At 34.1% G+C, this 23,108-nt stretch overlaps 1 pseudogene; it reads left to right on the forward strand.

The window, feature by feature from the left end:
- Window positions 1-404: 404 nt before the first annotated feature.
- LOC128245792 (uncharacterized) lies at window positions 405-11,174 on the forward strand (annotated as a pseudogene).
- The last annotated feature ends 11,934 nt before the right edge of the window (window positions 11,175-23,108 follow it).

A 23,108-nucleotide genomic window follows, 5' to 3' on the forward strand; every position in this document is an offset into this window, starting at 1 on the left:
AAATATTACAGATGCATAAGGAGCAGCGAATGCTCAACGACGCTGGCGATATAAAACATGGCACTGGTATACGCACGACATTTACCAAAGTAGCAGAGAATGCTCAACGGCACTGGTGATATACAACATGACGCTGGAATACATATGACAGTTACATAAGGAGCAGAGAATGCTCAACGATGCTGGCGGTATAAAATATGATGCTGACATACAATTAACAGTAACAGAAAGAGCAGCGAATGCTGAACGACACTGGAGAAATAAAACATGCCGATCACACACATGACATTTACAGAAGTATAGATAATGCTGAACGACCCTAACGATAGCAAACATGGTGCTGGTATACAAATGACAATGACAGAAGGATCAGGGAATACACAACGACACTGGCAATATAAAACATGACGCTGGCTTACACATGGCAGCAACAGAAGGAACAGAGAATGTACAACGACACTAGTGATATTATACATGACATTGAAACACACATGAAAGTTACGGGAGGAGCAGAGAGAATGCTCACCGACACCAGCGATATATTGCATATCACTAACGTGCATATGACAGTAACAGGGACAGAGAGTACTCACTGACACCAGCGATATATTATATATCACTGGCATACATATGACAGTTACAGGGACAGAGAATACTCGCCGACACTAGCGATATAAAACATTACGCTGGCATACATATAACAGTAACAGAAGGAACAGAGAAAACACAAACATAACAGTTACAGAAGGAGCAGAGAATGTTCAACGTCGCTGACGATGTAAAACATAATGCTGACATACAGAAGGAGCAGAGAATGCTAAAATAATAGCGAAATACAACATGACACTGAAAAACAAATGACATTTAAAGAGGGGACAGAGAATGTTCAACAATATTGACGATATAAAAGATAACATATATTCAAACTCGAAATTTAGGCATTATTTTCAGTTATCAAACTAGCTATGTCAAAGTCGTTGGAACTGCGGAAAATACCTCAAGATAATGAACATTCGATTTAAACGAAATACAAAACAGTTCCAATATAATCAAAATATTCGAATTGAGGTTCAACATAACCAGAAAATCGACATAAGAGAGTTCGAAATAAAGAGTTTCAACTGTACTCCGAGGAAATCGAATTTCAAACCTGGTTTTGATAGTAAGATGAAGAGGACAATGACCTAACTGGGTGAGAAACGTGCAACACAGACTTTCAGAATTGCAAAAGCCTTGAACTCTTAGCCACTAGGCAATATCATACTTAGTTGTTCGTTTCTCTGTTTGAACTTGTTGTCATGTCACTTATAATATTCCTGTTTAGATTTCGCTTTATATAAATGGGTTGAAAAAGCCCAAACCAAAATATTCAACAAAAAGTGTATGAGGTATTAGATTACAATCTTTTGTTAGAGAAGATGTAAATTCTCTTACAGATTCATCTTGTCGTTTATCAGATTGTATTGGATTTCACGAACGAAGATTTGATCAGTTTTTTTTGTTTCAAGCCAATATGCATGTAAACGTTATAGTTAAATCGTATCACAAGAATAGCATTAATTACGGGACAAGGAAACCGACTATTAATTAGTTTTCTTATGTAAATAGGCATTCTTCAGATTGGAATGAAATGGCATTTCTAGGGACCACCATTCAGAACATTCAGTTAAAATCAAATTGATTTAAGCAATTAAAAATGTATATAATGATCCTCTTTAGGAAATGCAGTGACTTGAAAGTTAAGCACCGTTAATTGTTGGTGGAATCAAAAAGGACTAAAGTCAATATTCTAATACAACAGAGATATTAATCTCTGATATATTATCCTATTATTTCGATCGCGTGTATTGGACAAAGTTCAAAGTTCAACAACTATTTATAATTGGCATTACTCTGGGTTAAACAATACGTTTACCTTAAGTAGCAGTCTCAATCTAAAAATAGAGTAGCATACTGTATCTCATCTGGGCAAATATAACGATCCACATGATTTTATTGAAACTAATTTTCTGATATACAAATGTTCCATTTGTCAATATAACTATATAGCGGCCATTTTAAAAAAAAACTCTCGTGCATTTTAGTTATATCCTTTTGCGATGAAAATGATTTAACAACACATATTAAACATGTTGTGGCCACGGCAACCTCTACACACTTTTCTGGCGGTATCTCTCCTTACGAGCGGCCTGGTGCTATTATATTCTATAACGCGAATTACTCTTCAATAAAACAGACAATATTGAATCGAAACAATCATTTGAACTGTCCTAAAACGACCGGCAATTCGTTTTTGTACCAAATTGTACTATTGACATTGTCACTGAAGTTGCAATTTTACAGCTTGACTTGTTTCTCCGCGGACTGGCAGTACTGACTGTGACAAACAGGATCTTTTTCTCCGCGGCTATTACCGCCTTGCATAAGTGCATTATGATACGAACCCCAACGACAGCACCTACGTAACAACAGTTACTAGAAAATCAACATTCAACGTGTCGCAGATGCTCCTCCAGGTCATTGCTGGTGTGTAATGATTGTCTGTAACTTTCCATCGATGTGAACAATCCGAGAGTCTTTAAAAAAGAGAGCAGTTGGGCACGAAATGGTAATGAGAAAAGTGATAAGTGGATATATTGGGCTATTTAGCATGGATTCGCATTAACGTATTCACATGTTGAATGTAAAACATATCAGTCGTAAGCGTGACTTGAATATACGGATGACTTTTCTGCAGAAAACATTTTTAAAAATAACCATAAATGTTCTATCTGAAGTATTTTGAATGCACTTCTTTCTTTAATTTCTAAGTAACATGTTAGCGCGGCATACTGTAAGGCGTGAAGGGCGCTCGAGTAGTGCGTCCTCCCTATATCAGCTATTGGATATCGTATAACTCTATGGCTTTAGCTTAGAATGTGACGACTTGTATTCGTATATAAAACCGAAGGTAAGGACAGTAGTTTAGGATTTGTTCCGCGGTGTGCGAATCAACAGATTGTCTGTAAAGCAGTTATTATTTCAGTTGAAATCAAAGGAATGTTTTGTCTTCAAATCAGTTATTTGAAGTGAAATCAAAGTGATGTATTTTCTAAATACTCGGAAATATTGTGTTAACTCTGCTGTAAATGAGCATTTGCTTATTTAACTATTTTGGACAATTTAGAGTCGATGTGCTCGCTTACAATGGAAAGTTCTGATAATGGTTTAATCGGACATGTTATAATGCTAGTTAACGCTGACGTTTCAATTAGTTATATCATATTTAGTTAAAGGTGCTGTTTGACATCAAGCGTATTCAGCTACTTAATCGGAAGAGTATTGGTTATACATAATATACAAGATACAAGATACAAGAATCTTTATTTAAAGTCGTGTTTGTGTTAACATGAAACATTAGCTCAATGAGCTATTTTCCGACATTGAAAACTCGCTGTAGCTTTGTAAAGATATTATTTGTCATAGCTAACATTTGAAACAATCCGTTAGATATCTAAATATAAAATAAATTGTTGCTAGCAAAATAAAAAAAAAATCAGTGTTATTTTTCGGAGAGAGTACGTGCTAGTTATTTTGTTTGAAAAGCTAGTAACGGATGCAAGTTTATATTGAACAGATAAGTGCGTTTGCTTTATCAGGAAGATAGTTGTGCAACCTTACATTTAGTTAGAACCAAAGGAGGGCGTTAGTGACAGGAAACATCGCGAAATTCAGCCTGTTATTTCATGTTGATTGTGTTGGGGCAAGCTAACATTGGATAGGTATGTTGTCTTGGGTGACATTGTACGTTGCCTTTGCTTCCTTGCAAAATTTAACTGGAAGACCTTACCAGCATGTAAGTAGCTTGATAAAACAGTTGCCCGTTGTAAATACTCTTCTTAGTCCTATTAGTTCTGTTTTGTTTCAGATGTTCTACGGAAAGCCATGTATTTGTTAATTTCAATTCTACAGTATTATCTTATTCTTATATTGTCATGTTAATTTCACTGCTGTTCAAGATTCATGAAGATTTTGGATGTCAGGTAACTCAGGTCAAATATTTCATCCATTTTTCATCAAGGTAAACTCAACCTCATCCGATGTAGCACACTCTCTGCACTGCGCAATCCGGACATTTCCGCTAAAATTATGGACTAATAGAAAAGATGTATTATCAAATTATATTCTAGAACTTAATACAAACATACAAACAAGCTTGTATTCAAACAAGATGGTATGCAAGTGATCTTGGCAATGTGGGAATTCACTTGACTAGTTAAAGGGAGTTTATTTTTAACCAAATTTGATAAAAATTGAAATGCTATAGAGAAAATAAATGTTTATTAAAGTCACATTAAAGAATATATAAATGGTCATAGGACATATGTTATGTTACCCTCAATAAACTGCTTGTCACAGTCGTAGCTGCTTCATTTATCGTCTCATCTTTTGACTTTCTCCATATAAGATTAAAAATCAACATTACAAATGCGCCGAGAAGTGAATGCCAGCATTCGTTTGTTTGTATCATTCAAACTCAGATGTTATTAACACATAGTTACAGTAGTGACTACAATACTTCATATTGCAAGATGTTTACAAAGTTGTTTTTGATTATTTTTAACAGTTTTTGCGTCGAAATGATGACGCCGATTGAATGGTCAGTGACCTCGCAAAATCAGCTGAAGAAATACTCGGCGATTAATTATTGCCGCATTTTGAGATTTAAACGTGTAACCTTAAATGATTAATACAAACAAATATACAATTTTTATTATTTAAAAAAGAACTTTGCTGCTAAGCAAAACCAGGGCAAACTTGCTGACTTTGGAACTGACTTTATATAACATAGATATGTCTATAGGAAATGAGAAAATAGCTATAAAAAGAGAAAGACATCAACAGAAATTGCAAGATTTCGGGAGTACTTACAAGCATTGATCATTGGAATGGTTACATATACATACAATGCACACACAAGTAAATGTGTGTATGATCGGCCAAATTTTCTCCACCAATGTACAAATGAACATAAATTTGTAAGAAAATTTGTTTATTAATATTAATCTTATTGTTTAAAAATGGCGTCTTCATGTAAACCAGTAGTTATTTGAGTGCGCATTTTGATTGTTTCGCCATCCGTCGAAAGTTATTCGATTAAAGCTGATAGATATTAGTATTATTTAGAAAGGCATTTGTAGTTCGTTCTGCGGAATAGTTGCAAGACGGTTGCTTAAACTATGATATGGAAACTAAAGGGACAGGCCTAGTTCCATGATCCTGTCTAACGGTGCATGTATCAACGCCAACCGACTGTAGGGATCTGCAATAGTATCGATAAGTCGATAAATTAAGATTGGGAGCAATAGCGATGCATGTATTTAAACATTGGCGGAATGCTGATATAGCTATTTTATTATTGACTTCATTTGGAGGTTCATGACATCGTTACGGACTGTGGAACATTTTTTGTCCTTTTTCCTACTACGGTAGTATAGTGCATATTATATTACTGCAAATGAATACATGAACAATTTAAACAACATAAAAACACATGATTTTCATTTCAATCAATGTGACCTGTTGTGAAATATGAAGCAGGACAACCAAGACAGAAATAATGATTAAACAAATTTTATTAAATCTTTTACAATTACAAACTGGAGACGACATATTTCAGACGACCACTTTCGGTTTTTCCCGTTTCCTTCTTTACTCACACGCTTTCGATAATCTTCAAAGTTCGCAAACTTGTGAATGAGTGTCCATTGAGGTTGCGGTTTAATAATTCAAAAGAATCTTCCACTACATTGGTATTAAACGCCATTTTTGTCATTTAAATGACAAATTCGCTACAGCAGTAACATTTCTCACAACATTATATTAGAGACCGTAGTCTCTGAAGACAGAAACCATCCGATATGACACCCTTAATTACGTTTCATGACAGTTCAGCATGGTCCTAATAACTATTTTATCAGCAATGCAGAGCGTATCAAATAATAATTCTTAAGATAATATGCCAATCGCAGTACTTTAAACGTTATGGGGTAATGAATTAGTAGTTAGTCTTAATCGTGTAGAATGTAAGGATTTGCTTTCTATTTATTTTATTTAAAGTCAAAGCCCGGGAATGGTTTCTGGTTTAAGAAGGCATTATCAAGGGATTCGCTTTTATCGCCTCATGTAGGTTTAAATCCAGCATCAGTGTTCTGTAACGTTTACAAATGTGGATGGGAACGCGATTTTGATCATTGTGGCGCTAACGTGAATAACGAGAAAAAGCGAGAATCAAATCGCGCACTCTTTTCCACTTGATTTTTCATGGTATTTTCGAGCTAAAAACTTAGTTATTTGTTGTCAACATAAAAAAATACGTCAATTTCTGCAATAAACCCTCTGCAACACTATTTATTGACGTTTAGTTGATCATAACCTTTTAACGTGTGTTTAATTTACCGAAAGAGTTGGTCAGCTGTTCGGCTTTTGGACTTTGGTAACTACGTTTGTATGACGGTAAGGTGCAAACATTTCTGGTCGATGATGTGAGGCGTTTTTGAAATAAAAACAGTATTATTTTATTTTTTTGAAACGAAAGAACATTGATCAGAATATGCTTGATCATGAAATGGTTGTTTATAACCGATATTTGTTAACATTCTGACAAACAACGCAGTAACCGAGACACCGTTTCCTAGTTTCACGAGGAACATCCGGTGTTAAACTTCAACGTTTCTTGGTTTAAATTGTGGAATTGCGAGTGGTAAGTACAAATAAAATGTTATTTAATCATTAATGATTGTTTTTAATCAGTATAACACAATCTACAAGCTTGATAAGTAATTTGACAGTACTTTCACATGGCAATCAAAGTAATTGTCAAAACCCGGAAGTGAATTCTGCGAATTGTTTTGTTGTTAGCAACCGATAATGACAGCCAAGGTTAAATGTTAAACGTTGTCACAGGCTTCGACGGTACCTTATGAAAAAGAATATATTCAAAATGATGATCCAGATTTTGCAAATGAACAACTTTAACTTGACAATCTTTATTATAAATGAATTTGTGCAGTCTTCTCAAAGTCAAAATATAAAAGATTCAAATGAAATGTCAATTTTATGTTTGATAAATAATGATGATTTTGATTGTGAAATGAACAAGAGTCTGATAGGGGACTTGATGTTTCTGAGACTTATTTCAACGATGATTTATTACTTTGTAAAATAATTATGATGGTACTCTGAGAACTGAAGATGTCAAGGAGATTCAAAATGTAAACAAACTGCAGTGTGCATACTACTATCATTTGAATGTTACTGAATAACGGTTCGGATCACCCGTTTTCATAAAGTAAAATACTATTTGATTTTTTATTTGCTATCATTATTGTCTTTGAAGTTGCTGAACCATGTAGCCAAGATGTGCACTACCACTACTCATGGGATTTTGCCCAGCAAGTCCACTATCCACATCATGCCAACAAGTTGGGCCGATATATTTCGCCACCCCACAGATGTGTCATGTGTTTTGCATGTGTGCCTTAGGTTCAGCTATGTTTTATGGTAAGATGTCACTCTGTATTAAACATGGAGTAACAGAATAAGACAGATCTTATACAATAATGATATGTACCTGTAAAAATTGTCTTTCCAAGTCAGAATTAATTTTTTAGGTTAGATTTTTTATGTTGTCAGCTTTGTATTCCTGTTCAAAAACTTTTACCTTGGCCATACTTAGAAATCCTTTTAAAAGATTCAACGTAAACAAGTTTAAAAACACTCTTGATCTTAGCTTGGATTTTAAAAATGAATTTTAATTAGAAATAAAGATCTGTAAAAGTAATACAGCTATCTGTTAGTGTCATTTTGGGTTGTCTACATTATCTTCTTGCAGACTATTTCAGTACAATTTTATTATTATTTGTGAAATCAATTAAAGGGGCTATACACCATATGATGAAATAGCGGGAAAAAAAGAAGAAAATTGTCGAAAACTGACATAAACTTGGTATCAATGAGTACAATGCATTGAAACTAACTACATGTAACTGAAGTACCACATAGTAAAAATACAATTATATATTTGCAGTTTTTTCGTATTGTACCATTAAAAAAGATTACTAGGTATGTATACCTAGTAGAATTCATTTGTATGCGTGATTGGCTTGTCGATGTAATCACCTGATATTACCAAGTTAGGTATATAGCTTAGATATTCCAAAGGTTTAGAGTAAGCCTTCGTAGCACAGTAGATACAACATTGGACTGCAATTTTGGTGAATCCGGATCGAACATTTACATTTTGGTATTTTTTTTACAATTATGATATCAAAGAGTAAAACATTTTATTAAATAATTGTCCTGAGATTTGTTACAGAAAAAAACTGTTTTTGGTGCCAATCTGGTGTATAGTCCCTTTAACAAAAGTTAACATTTATTTGTACAGGAAAGTAGACATTTTATCTGGTGGACGAGGCCGAATTGCCGGGGAAAGGAAGTGACAGTGTCGTGAGCCTGGCCCACCACTACTTTCAGCACTATGGTGTCGGTGAAAAACATGCTGAGGTATTTAGTGCTTCACCCATTTAAATTATCTATAGAATTTTAATGGATTAAAGGTTCTAACAGCTTATGCAAACTTAATCCTTATTGCTGAGAAGAGATTATGAGAATCAATTGTGAATATAAAAGACGATGAAACTTAACATATATTACACCATGAAACACATTCTTACTCAGATTTTTTTTCCATTTCACATTTGATGATTGATAACGATTGGATATTTGGATTCAACCATGGCTTATGAAATGTGTCCATCAATATAACATTGCTTTCTTCATGTACTGCATATAGCTTAAAAAAGAAAAAAAAATGTATTAAATTTTCCAGGTTTATTTCGATAATGCTGTCGGCCAAAACAAGAACAATGCTGTGCTTTGGTATGCCATGTGACGTGTAATGACAGGTAAGTTTTCTTATCTGTTAATAATTGTTTGTCTGATTTTTTAGGACAAATGCACTGTCTTTTGAAATCAATCACATCATTGATATCTGCGATTGGTGCTTTAATTTTAAAGGATGCAGAACTGGATGAAGTTCAAGTGTAGTTGGCAGTAATTTGATATGAGGAATATGTTAACTAAATAAACATATGTTAACACTCCATTATTGTAAGATTTATATGTCTTGAAAACTTTATTATACCCTAGTTAAAATCATTTGCTTAGTTATATTTTTTGTGAATATAGATAAGTTTTATTTACACTAAACAGATCTTCCAACAATTTTCAGGATTGCATGAGAGTGTAACACTAAACACTATGTTGGCTGGGCACACCAAATTTGCTCCTGACTGTCACTTCGGCAATTGGAAGGTCCAGTGGCCATGTTGTAATGCTGAGAATCTTCAAGAAATTGCCCACACTGTTTTCACCTCTTCAAAGTCCGGCCACAACATCCCACACTTGGTTTATGACCCTCAACAGCCAATCACAGTTCACAGTTGGAAATCATTCTTAGATACATATTTCAAAACTCTAAAGAATATTACCAAATACCACCATTTCTATGTATCAAAACATAAACCAGGACTGAGGAGTTTAGTATGCAAAGAGTTTGTAGATTCCTCAGAAATTGAAGTTATTCTTTTGAGGATGAGTCCAGAATGTGGTGTTTTGCCTGAAATAAAGCACGCAACGTGCCTAGATGCTGCACGTCAATCGTACCTTCAAGATTCTTTTGGTCCATTCTTTAGATCTGAGTCATCAAGATCTGCAGTATGCCCTAAACCAACTCTGTGTAAAGTCGAAGGTTACTCATTTGTTGGTGAAATGTTGATTGTAGATCAAATGTTTGTGGCAAATATGAAAGAAATGAGTAAAAAATGGCATTATCACATGTAACCATAGCAACAGGCTGTTGTTTTATGTAGTTCTTTTATGTCATTTTGTACATATAATGAGCAATGTGTACTCTTTGTGTCTATGAATTAGTTTATGTGTTAGCTATAACAGACAGTTAAGTTAGTATTTCGGCATGGACACTGCATTTAAAATAAGAACATTTTTAGTGGACATTGTTTTCAAACTGGCTTACCAATGTGTAACAGAATGATCCATATCTTTTGATTTCTTTGTACAAAAATGACTAGAAACTTTAGTTGTTATACCTAAGATACTTGGTATCATTTACATGCCAATAACTTAAAACGCATTGTATATTGAGAACACATTATTTGTGGCAGACTTTGAAAATGATTGGAAATAGCATTTTCATTAGTAACCATAGCAACCGATTTTTGCTTTGACCTTTGTGGCCACTTTCTATGTCATTATATACATTAGCAATGTGTACTTGCTATTTTAATGTTGAAGTTTATGTAACACTAGTAAAGATAAGTGATATATTTAAACAGGTATCTTGACATATATATAATATTTAAAATAAGAACAGTTTTGTTCACATTGTTTTTTTATCCCTGTGTTTCATAATGTTTCATATGTTTTATAACTTTTGTGAAATTTAACGTGAAACTTTAGAGTTAATTTCTGTAAATACTTAGTATCATAAAGATGTCAATAACTTATAAATAAAAAAAAATTATGCGGACTTTCAAAAATGATTGGTAATAGCATTTTCATAAGTAACCATAGCAACTGAATTTTGTTTGACCTTTGTTGTAAGTATCTTTATCATTATGGACATTAGCAATGTATACTTGTTATTTTCCTTTTGTAGTGTATGTGATACTAGTTAAGATAGTTTTATATTTTAATATTTTGACTTGTGTACTTCATTCAAAATAAGAACAGATTTAGCGAACATTTCGTTCAAATTGTGTTAAAGCTCTCTGTTACGAAATGTTCCATATCCATTGTTGTTTTTGAATATTTGACTGACTAGTTCAGATTTTATTTCTGCAATTGCTTGGTATCATAAAAATGTCAATAACTTAAAACACAACTTTATGAAAAACATTATTTTTTGAGAAACATTTAGAAAATGAGTGAAAATGGCATTATCAATAGTTACCATAGCAACCAAATGCACTTATGAACTTTTCGTTAACTTTTGTAATCAAACTATGAGTGCTTATTGTTTCTATGCTAAAACTTATATGTTACATGTAAATAGTCCTTGACATGATACTTATCTGACATGGATATTTCATTCTAAATAAACACATTAGACCATACATTTTGTTCATTTCGATTTCTACACCCGTGTTACGAAAAGTACTATATTTTTTTAGTTTTTGTGAATTTTGACTTGAAACTTTGGATTTTTGTTCTAGAAATACTTGGCAACATAAAGGTTACAATATCTCAAAATGTCATTTTTGGGCCAGAATAATCATATTCCCATTCCCATCCACAAATGCGTACTGCTTTTTTCCATGGTCACTAAAACACATTACCGTTCTAGTCATTACGTCCTAGCTGTCTATCATCGTAAATTCGTTTTATGGTCTATAAAACCACATCTAAAATGTAGCCGAGCGGAAACAGACACGTATATCTATGATTAGAAAAATATATATTAAATGTTAAGCAATCATATTTAAAATACATTTTTAACAAACTCGACCGTAGGTGGAATAATACATTAATTTTGCATGTCAACTGGCATCTTAACCAGACAACATCTATATTGAATTGATCCAATGGTTTCAACAATCGCGTTAGATTGAATAACAATAGGATTTTTTTTCTTTTCGCCTCAGCATTCATATTTAGAGTTTGTATTCTTAGTGTGGGCGAATAACTTTTTTAAGACCTTTTTTGGTTTAATTGGTGGAAATATGTGCAGGCAATTTAACAAGATGTTAGTTGACACTACGCAAGTCCAATATGTCGTACTTTGGGTGGATACCAATTAATCTTTTCTTTGATAGTACTCAATGTCACCCTCGTGCAAAGGCCCCTTTTAATGATTCAGAAGTGTATGGCAGATTTGAACTTTGAACCCACACCTCCAATCAATGAACAGTTTCAATGTTTCCTGCTTTAAACGTTTGTTGTGCCTTTAAAGCACATTTCTCTATCTCTCTGTCTCTCTCTCTCTCTCTCTCTGAAGTTATTTCGTTTTAAAATTTTGTTAAACACAAGCGTGTCATATTTGTTCTTAATTTTCAGGACGGTTTACTCTCAAAAGAATAAAGGATAAACCCTTCACAACCTTTTATTGTTATGCGTTTGTCCCCCCCCCCCCTTTCCCGACCTCCAACGCGACAGAAAGATAGTGGTATTTGCATATCTTGCTTTGATGTTTGAATTAAAAAAATATAACTAATATTAAGAATTCATCAATAAATACAAATATTAATATCACATATATAGAGGGTTTTATTAAATGATTGTATCAAAAAAGTTCTTTATTCCCAATGCTAATATTTCGCGATTGCATATATAACTTTGTCCAGAAATTTGCTTTCCTTTTGTAATAACATAGAGAGAAAAAATATAAATCGAAGGCCTCTTGAAAATATAACTATTTTTTTGAAATCAACATATGGCTTTTGTAGCCTTAAAGAATGTGTACATCTTCTCAATTTCATGAAATTCTTCATACTCGAGGTAATTTGGTTAAATAAAATTTAGAGAATGATGAAGATATTTTGAGACTGTTTCTTTAAATTAAAGTTGTTTGAGGTTCACATTAAAATGTAGTAAAAAAGGAAGATATCTTTTATTTTTTTCATAACTATTTATGTTTATACGATGTTGTGGTTTATATGCATTTATTATGAATTTGGTATTTTATAAATAATAAATCGTAATGTCATTCCTTTCATATTTCAAGTCCTTTCTGTGACTTGCCTATCAATGTCTATACAATTCATTTGGTATATGTGTCTCTTTCTCGAATTCCTGTAAATTGATGTAGGATCTAAAAGAACATCCACTATTAGTTAATGAATTATGTCTTTACAATTGGAACCATTTATCTACGCAATTGAACACAATTTAACTACTGTAACTTACTCCTCGAAGCAATCTAAGGTTACTAGATTGATTAAAATTAAATTATTTTAGAACCACATCGATACTTAAACTGGATTCTTCAAAATAATAAGTTATTTTTTACTACTTTTGAAATATTTTCCATAAAAAAGAGTATCAAACCTTTTTTTGGAATTACACCAACCCAAAAGTAAACTTACAACAGAAGTAATGAGCTGTAGTAAACTGTAAAACACCGGTAACGTTTTCGTATGGCAAAAAAATATCCAAAATATTTATTGATAGGATTGATAGGTCAATATGTATCCCATATTACCGATTTATCGTTTTAATGCGTCAGTTAGCCAACAGATAACAACTTATCAAAATGTTATTCAAATTGTCGCAGAGCGTTATCCTAGAATTTGAGCATGATTTTGCTTCCTGGTGTGTTACTGTAGATATCACTGTATAGATTAATTTTATTATTTGCATCTATTACAAAGTTATCGGTTTTCTGCTTGAGCACTAAAGAAAATACTTGAATAAAAATCGATCCACTAAATAAACAAATTGATTTGTGCTGCTTTTGTTTTGCACTGGTTGTGACGAATCCTCTTTCCTGCAAATATATATATAAATATATGTTTTGAATCTGATTCAGACTGCCGCAAAACAGCAATGTCAAACAAACAGACAACGTATTATGTCACAGTCATCAGTTGCATAGATAAGATAGCTTGAATTGTAACTCGGATTGTACGTGGAACATTCTACAGTTGCAGAAGTTAAATCCAGTCCAAGCCTGGAGGTGTCTAAGACTGATTCGCTTAGTTATGGGTATTAAAACCGCCAGCGGTAATTGCATAGCTGAGGTTACCAAGGAGGTTCACCTGCTAGAGCTCCCGGTTTGACCGAACCAGTATGCGTGTGGGTGTCGTCTGTTTAATCACATTGCCAAGGACTTGGGCAACTGCTGATTATTTATTCTTAGTTGAGGAAGCCTGCGACCCATTCTGTGTTGTGTTGTCTGATATCTCTTCCGCCAATTTTATGTCAACGCCAGTGATATAGAACACAAAAACAAATACTTACAAAACACAAACATGGAACAACAATACAAAACTCCATAAACAACACAATACATATATCATATATTATACAAGGGGTGTTTATCAACGATTGTTAGGTACCGACTTGGAGCTGTCAGTTGAATGTAAGTCCACTGAGAGTTTGAACTAGTTTGTGTGCACAACCTGATTCTTATCCCAGCAATCCCGAATAAAGTTAAATCGTGAATGTAAAATCTTATCATAATATGCATTAACTTGATTAAAGACGTCAAATAACGACGCGAATGTTAACGAACAAACAAAAAGCTCTCGAGGGAGATAACCTATATATTTTATCTTTCTTGATTAAATGCATTTTGTTACCAACTTTCTATATAATTATATGATATATCAGATCAATGAACAAGGGACGAGTCAATTATGTTTCTAGAAGTATCCATAAGCTTATAATTTTAAACTTTGAAGAAGTACCTGGACATTAAAGGGAACAACGTTTGCATTAATTGAGGTAGCCTATATTACTATAACAAGTCGAAAATTTAAATACAAAGACAAGTCAAGAAACATAGTTATACTAGGTCATAATAATCAATTAAATTCAAGTTTAAAAACAGAAGAGCTCCTGATATTATGTTTTCGTTACGTTTGATTGTTTTCGAACCTCATAATGTTGGAAGTTAATTCAAGAAATATTGGCTAGCTAAAACAATCTTGGCGTACGTAAGGGTGAGCTAAGCGATCTTGGTGAACTTCGTCGAGAAAAGGCAGACATCTCCGCAACAACTTTGCATTTGATTTATCCTACCTCATGTTAAATGTTTTATTTTCTTTGTTAAAAATGATCATAACGTATTTTGAGACGCAGGTCATCGTTAGACTTTAGTTGCTTGTTGCTTGGTTTTTACCAAGTTTTGCAGTAAGCCACTTAATAAAACATCTTTAAAATGAATGCAAACTATGACAGACCATAGATGTATATATAAATTTATATACAAAAGCTACAGAAACATGCATGAGAAGACAATGAGAAGATTTCAACCGTTCCAAGACTGTTTTAACGTTCATAAAACGATTAATTAATATCCATCAAGCATTTATTGCAAGCAGGTGAATATATGTAAACCTTGCGTCTTACATCCCATTTAATTTCGTATAATTCATATTGCATAATAATTCTTATCTAAAACAGATCATATAATATTGTAAACGTATTAGACATGTATAACGCTAATCGATTGCAAATTTGATCCAATTTCCGCAGATGTTATTCCGGCAGCCCGTTTTGTTTACATGTTTACGTTCGTAACGATTTGCACATTAGTAACGCTTACACAAGTGATTAACCCTATCAAAAGAACACGAGATTTTCTAGTTAAAAAAATATAGAGCGTAAGACGCCTAAATCGATTTTGTATCCTAAACCTGACTCATTTTCCCATATAACTCAAATACGCTGCTTTTCCAGTTGATATCAACAAAATTATCCGACAGCTTAAAACTTAAAGTTGGTAAATGTGCTATTGTTTCGAAAAATTTTGGTTACTGGTTTTGTATCTCCCTACAGGGTATTTCCACGAAACACTAAACCTATTGTAAAACATATTGAACTGACATATTTGATATAATATATGTGAAAAGATAAATTGAATAACAGACAAGTGTGATGCATTTGATACTCCGTTTGGGAATTTATCTGTCAAAAAAAAGGAGACAAAGATAAAAAAGCCACAGAAGAAAATACCTTTAGGAAGCATTTAGTCCCTGCCAAACTCATGTGCGCCTAGGCCGAGAATCGACCACAAGTCGCCTTGGAGAAAAGCGAGTGCGCTTACCACTGCGCTAGACGAGCAAACAACTTCCTAATAACAGTTAACGTAACTATCGATGTATTACACTGCGCCGCGGCGGCCTATTGTGCACAGCGGACGATGAAATCTCACCATAACTACAAATGTTGTTTTAATATTTACAAGCAAAATTAATGCAAAATTTACCTTTAAATCGAATTTCTATAAAAAGAAGTTTTCTTACAGAACATTTTATTTGTTCTATAAATCTATAATGATCTCAATCTACACATGGCACATGGTACAAACATATCCATACTTCTAATGGCGTACCGTCTGGTCAAAGTCGACCTCTACAAGTTGTAATTTATCAACTACAAGGCGCTTGTCTGAATACGGTGGAGCACCCTATTTCATAAATGGAGAGGCATTCCTTTATTTAGAAATACTACTCTTTATTTAGATTTGCACCTTTAAATAAGATGAACGTGCACCTCACTATTAAACTAATTTAATCGTGTCTGTGTTCGATATATGTCCAGGGCTTATGCGACTTTGGTGTTTGGTTGTCAGACCGGATGTAAGAGTTTTGTCCGTCTTCGCTTTTCTCGACAAAACTAGGACAAACACTCCTGAGAAGCCTCAGACTGACGAGAATGATAAATAGTATTGGTGTTATAACTGATAAACCACAATCGTTGTAAAATAAATCAGTTTAAAACACATTAAACATAAAGTCAATAACAAACTTGTCTCAAATGGTTTGTACTGATATTGGAAAATTGTACTCTAGACAATTTGAATTGCCAGATCACTTAGATCTTCAATTGCGATACTTACAACTTCCAAGAAAAATATATGAAGCACGCCACTTGTATCCCATGGGAGGCGACGCTGGAATTATGATCCGTAATATACAGATCTAAAGGAAGTAATAGTGAACATTTAAATTGAATCTATGAATTTACAAAGCGTTTCGAAAATCACAAAACCTTTGTTAAAATTTGATTCATTTTGCCTGTAAATTAGTATACTGAAATGATGGTGATTACTTAAATCACTGATTTAAAGAAGATACACCCTTGTTTCTGTGTACTATCGTAGTGTAGTTTTTACCTGGTAAATTTATGTATGCAACATGACATGACATGAAATATCGATGCCAGACGAAATGTTCGTATTACCTATTTTTCTTCCGATTCCGTATTAGACGGTAGCCCTCTGTGCATTCCTAGATTAGCATTCGCAATACTAGGCAAAAGAAAGACGATATATAATAGTTGATTTTATGAAAAAAGCATTTGAATTATATATAAAGACTTATTAGTAGTATAGTGTTGGCTGTATTCACCCTTCTTGAGGCTGAGGCTTCCCGCAAAAACGCTCACCAATTTACGTCGGATTACAAACTCACCCGGGTAAAGCAACCTAGGATAAAATCCGCGTTTTATATTGAATTAAATTAAATCGCGTCGTATATTTAATCACTTTTTATAGATCAATATTTTCCGTTTGTTTATCGGAGTTTTCAAACGTGGTAGTGCATTTCCTCGTTATTTGTGTCATGTTAAAAAAAATCGTGAAATATGCATACTGCCCCAGTAGTGGCACTTTTGTAAGCAGATAAGATTATATGTATCTTCCATGGCCGAGCGTGTAAGATAGGCTCTTCCCGACCTTAGCGTTGGGTAGGAAACGAGGATTACCGAGTTTCGAGTTTCCACAGAGCACTCAACACGAATGTTGGGATGAACATATCTAACACGAGCGGCTATTGTAGATCCTTTTTCTCAAACTTCAGTAAAACGTGTTGTTATTTTTTCGCAGGAACTCTTTTGTGCGTTGTGAAAAAATTTGTGTACAGATTTGTGATAATTCGTGGTTGTCATGGATATGCGCGCAGTGGTTCAGATAATGTAAATATATGCGTAATATTAACGTATAAATAACATTTTCATTATGGATAATTTTATATGTTTACGCTCTGTCGTTGAGTGTCTGTCCGGCGTGATTCCGTTTGCCCTTTGCCGGGCGCATGGTCACATTGGTGCCTAGTTGACAAGTACATGTACGTTCCATTGTGTTATAAATACTTCGATCTTGCATCAATTTATTTTAGCAAATTTCATGTTTAAATAACCTTTCTATATAAACTTTAAAATGGTACACCTGAACACAAAGCCGGTTTCAGAAAACGTTACAAACATTAACTTGTCTAGATAGTAAGTAAGTGCTACCAAATCGCCACCGCCTATGTAAGTACTAGGGAAATCATTCGTTACATTTGTATTGATCTCAAAATCTAACCCTTATTAAAACTTGTAAACAAAACAATGCTGCCGAACGAACGCCAACACTCGTTTGTTTCTTCAATGGTATGAATATAACTTGACACTTATTGAGTCAAAAATGCGGTACTTGTTACACAAGTGCGTGGTTTTTCTGGCGACATGTGTACATAATTTTAATTGCTTATCTTGAATGTATTTGGTTTATAACCAAGGCTGAAATCATTGCACGACGACGACGTTATAACAATACAGTACTTCTTTCTTCGAGCAATATTTGTTGAAATTTGAAAACAATTATGCAAAGGAAATTGCGAGGACAGCCGCATAGAACTGTGTTTTTTTTAAATGAAAAGGCAGACCTCAACAAACAACCAACAGCAGAAAAAAAACATTCGTGAGTAACATTGATATTGGCGATTATACTATTTTGTTTGTTGTTTTATTTCATTGGTATTTACAGATTATTTAATAACGATAGTTTGATGTTTGTATATATTTTTTTCTATTGACGTTTTGTGTTTCTCGTTCATCGTTTTAGCGTTTGTTTGGCCATGTCAAAAATCTTATTAAAAAAACATGATATGAGCTGTCATTTAATGAAAAATGTGGTGAGTACTTTTTTAAAGGTATTTTTTTTAGAAAAATACAGAAAAATATAACAAAACCATTTTCTGCGTTATGATCAAATTGATTTGGTGTGATGCGGTTAAAAAGGGGCCGGACTTCGTTGTTCCATTGGAAGAGTGAGGTGTATTTCCACTTCATATGTAAAAAGGTTTCGAGAAAATTGGGAATACGATGAGTTTGCAGAAGACTTGTGAATATAAGGATTGAAATTTATTTCGGGCACATTCATGCTTTACGGGATTGGCCATTTTGAGCGGGGTTAAAGATTGCATTAATACCCAAGAAACGAATCATAAACCTTAAATACTACGTGTATGTACTGCTCCCTACATGTGTGAGCGTAACAAGAAAATGTCGTTTCGAACCTTACGAAGCAAAAGTAATATTTTTTATACGTGAACCAATCATCCTAATATTGTATTTAGATACGTAACTCATGCATTATACTACAAGTGGCCGTCTATTTACTTAAAAGTGCGCATTTATAGTGTACAGTGTACTTCATTCCTTAATCGATACTGTTATTGGGGTAGCTTTCTAACGTCGCATTAATCATATTTGGAAGTCAATCGCGTGCGTTGAAAAGAAAAATATTTATCTTAATTGATAAAGACACGTAATATATTAAACACACACTACATAAAAGGACCTACATGGATATATGCTCAGATTTGTAAGGAGAACACAGGCAGAATATATATTTTATTTGTTTAATCTTTGTTCTAATGCATTTGTTTCACTTAGAATACACTTGAACAGATAGATTCTGCCCCTGGCGATTGAACATTTCGTTTACATTTTACTCGATCTGTGTTGAAATGCCAATCTTTAATACGTGAATGAGTACCTTCAATGTTGCAATATGACATTCATAGTTTGTATGAAAAAAACCTGTGCACCGCGGTCCATTCTACTCTCAACCTATTTTAGATATTTTTAATTGTCTTTTTTAAAACACAACAGAGGTTCCAGGACAGCGCCAACATTTCAAGCAAAAGATCGTTACCGAAATGGTAGAAAAAACATCATTGTCCAATACAGTACGATATACATGCATACATCGGTTAACTAACCTATAGGCTGCTCCATCGCAACCTAAGTATTTGTTAATTGGAAGTTATGGCAGCAGCAGCCAATTGTATACAAATGGTTAGTTTCTTGGTTTGATAAAAGTTAGGCGAACGGTTTATTGACTAGTCAGTAATTATCCAATAATTACTTTAACCAATCAAATCATTGAAATGTGCAAACTAACCGAAATATCCTGACACCGACCCAACTTATAATACAGTTCGTCTTACAATTACTGAGAAAACTCTTTCAGCGATCGCAAATTTTATTTAAATATGATAACAGCAATAAATAATTTTATTAAACTTAACAAGATAACAGCGACGCCGTTAGAATCGAACAAGGAAGAAAAATAATGTATCTCCTCTGTCTATATAGGATTTTTTATGGACGAAGTGTCCATGATGTTTTTTTTTTTGTTTCCATTATCTGACCACTGGCCATTTATACGTTAATATTACGCATTTTCTAATCTTAACTATTGCGGAGAGTATGACTATTGCAGTTCTGATATCAAACAACTGTACAAGCTATATATAAAGCCAATCGAAATATGCTTCCACAGCTTCATCCCCACATGACCCTGTGACTAAAGCAACGACCGTCAGTTGTGTACCTCCGAACTCCATTCTCACAAGATCAGGCTTTCCGATAACATTCCTATAGGTGAAACACACAACCCCGACGTTCTGGTACTCTGCTACAAGCATTGGCGGCTCGTCCCTGTCGGACTTGTATACCTCAATCGCTTGCTCTTTACTCTCTGACGGACAGGGGTTAAATTGCTCAGTAGACTTTCGTTTAAGACAAATCGTTAGACGGTATGTCCTTTGCCATTCTGTCCATATTAGATTAATAAAAATGTGTTTAAATACTTTAAAATGTTTGGTAAATCATACACTTCTACAGCCTATACATAAACCTTTTAAAAATTGCATTTGACCTGTACATTTCAATTTTCTTTTAACTAACTTTCTCTATGACACATTTAATGTCTTGATTCATCTCCGGTTTATTTCGCTTACAATTGCTTGCTTATTGGATGTCAGACGCGCGACGCTTTTGTCCATGTGAACCATTCTCAGATGTAATTATCTGTTTGTTGTTGCTGTTAACATAACCACTGTGTATGCCAAGTCCTGTCAGAACATGGTCTTCCAGGAAGTGGTCATCAAATGTAGATCGGCTTAAAATGCTGTTGGAACCTCTGAGGAATGATGAATGTTTCATCATTGTACTTGCGTGGGTGCCTTTCCTAGTTATTTTGTCTTCTACATTATTTCTTGCAGGTATAACGATTGAAGCATGGTCAATGGTCTTCGGTGTTCCTATGCTGCTTCAAATGACTCAGGTTTTTTTTTTTAAAACTAGCCTGCACTTCTCGCACTAGAATATCTTGTATACGTATTTTGACGTCTTGAAATGAAAAGACAAAAAGTGCAACACTAGCATTTTAATACTTTGGAATAGTAAGAAGGCGTTTGTTATTGGTTTGCCTGCGCCGAATTTGATTGGCCATTTTGGCAGTGATTGGTCAAATATTCTGTAGATACACGTTGATTGATGTATTCTTTTCTAGTAAGACGTTGCCGAAATATGCTATAATGACCTGTTTCAAGTACTATGACTCTTTTGTTGGCTAACCAGAGACCGATCAGCATGTTCTCTGAACTGTGTCCAGAGGTTCATTTTCGAGGAGAAATGTTATATTAAGACACAGGAGAAGCAACAATAGAGACACCATTCAAGCGTTTTCGCTGAGCAGTCAAGCGTATATGCAGTCGCCACCGTCACCATCATCAACATCACCATCACAGTCAACACCATCAACATCACCTCCACCACCACCACCACCACCGCCGTCGCCAACACTACCACTACCACCATCACCACCGCTGCCGCCGCCTCCGCAGGAAGGTCCCTGGCATCACAACCACCAGGGATTGTCATAAGTTCACCGAATATGCCATTCACTATGATGTTTTCAGGACCCATAGGTATCTTTTTGTTGTAATATATTTTTAATATTGATCTCTACTAATCTACTATTGATAGTTAATACTTAAAAGAGTGAGCTTATTCAACTTCTCATGCGGTCAGACAACATTTGTGACGAACTTGCTGCAACATCATATCACTAGGTTCTAAGAGAGTGTGCAGAGAAAATTGTGGCTTTTCAAGAGATGGCAGCCGCTTCATTCATTTATCAGAAGGACCATGTCACCGGGAGTGTAATTTGTGCAAGGCATTGCAAATGACTTGGAAGATTTCCTTCACCGACAGGACAAGATATGACATTCAATTACCAGAAAATATTTTTACAAATAGTTCTTGATATGTAATAATGTTTGTAGCTGTTTTTATCAAAACGTTGTGTATCACTGTAGTGAAGTTACCGGAGATGTGTTATGTTGTTTGTATTAAATTAAAAAGTCAATTTGTAATGTACGTGTTTACTTATAAATGTTGTATATTCACAAGCAAGTATTTCATCAATAAAAATGAACCATAAAGCACCCACATCATGCAACTGAGAGCGGTTTGTGTACTGGAGCGATCTCCAGAACGAATAAACAAGGTAACTTGGAGTTTCGATCATATTTCATCTTAGTTTGTGATATTGTACGAAAATGTACTCATTCTATTTAAGGATTATTTAGATTGAATTGTGTTTATGATTACTTTGATTTTGTTAATACAATATGCAATCTGATCTTCGCTTTTCTTGCATTCAAACAGGCATTTACTGAAGCATTTAAATCTTCGCTGATAATACTGTCGTCTACTCATGATTTAAACCATTTAAATTTGTCGCCTGCTTAAAACAATATGTCTCCCATTGTATCGCTTTTATACAAATCAAACAGATGTAATCTCTGGTAGCTAAAAGGTTAATGTAAACGTGATTTTAAATCTGATAAAGTCCTGTTATCTGATAGGCTAATTAATAAAACTCATAATATGGAGACGTGCTGTCAACAGCCTGCCCAGCTATTAACATTGCAGATAATGCTTTGATGTGTCTCCGTCGCTATCATCACTTAAATGAGCTATAATTAGTGAAACAGCAGAGGAACTAGTCAGTACATGTCTACGTTGGAATCCCAGAGTTTTATTGCACAACACTTTGCTATAAATAAATAAGAGTTTACAGTCCAGTCAATATTAATATTCTAGACGTACATTGTGTCAATGCGAACATATATATTGGTAAATATTAAAGTAATTCGATCTTTTGTATCGAATTTTAAAAAAAACCCAGGAAGTTTGACTTATAAATAGGTATGCAGTGGATACCTCAATGGTAATTCCGAAGGTTAATAATAGGTTAGTTTCAC

The sequence above is a fragment of the Mya arenaria genome, chromosome 9 (genome assembly GCF_026914265.1).
Source record: "Mya arenaria isolate MELC-2E11 chromosome 9, ASM2691426v1".
Taxonomy (NCBI): Eukaryota; Metazoa; Mollusca; class Bivalvia; order Myida; family Myidae; genus Mya; species Mya arenaria.